We start from the raw sequence: 774 nt of genomic DNA on the forward strand, positions 1-774 counted from the left end.
ATATATATATATATATATATATATATTTGTCAAAATCAGTTTTTATCCCAATTTTCTTGGTTGATTGTTATGTGTGTATAATATATATGTGTGTGTGCGCGCGTGTGTGTATGTGTAACAAGTATTCACTTTACATTGCCACTTTTTTCTCAAAAACTGCAGATTAAGCTAAACAATATCACTGACTTATTATGGCTTATTACATATACTTATTTATTTATATATTTATATATACATACATGCACACACACACACACACACACACACACACACACACACACACACACACACACATATATATATATATATATATATATATATATATATATATATATATATATATATATATATATAAAATTTGTGGCGTGTACAAAGCAGTATTTTTTTACTTTGCAAAGCAGCTCTAAATGCATTGTGATACATTCAAAATGTAGTCATGAAGACTCACTCAGAGAATAAATACACAGTTGACTGATGTCCATTGAGAACTGTGAACACATATATTGAAACAAATGTTGCTACCTATGTCTATAATGGACTGTGATGTAATGCTTCCTATTCTCCACACTTGCAATAACTATAATTAGTAAAGCAGGAAACAGGTCACAAGTAATTGTTAAGTCAAGGAAAAAAAATCTGTCTCTGATGGGCCTTGTCAAATAATGCAAGTGGGTGACTTATTTCTTATTATGTGAACCTATTTTTAACATTCACCCTCATTTTACCTTCTATCTATCTATCTATCTATCTATCTATCTATCTATCTATCTATCT

Source organism: Nematolebias whitei, chromosome 8 (genome assembly GCF_014905685.2).
Source record: "Nematolebias whitei isolate Nwh7 chromosome 8, NemWhi1, whole genome shotgun sequence".
NCBI lineage: Eukaryota > Metazoa > Chordata > Actinopteri > Cyprinodontiformes > Rivulidae > Nematolebias > Nematolebias whitei.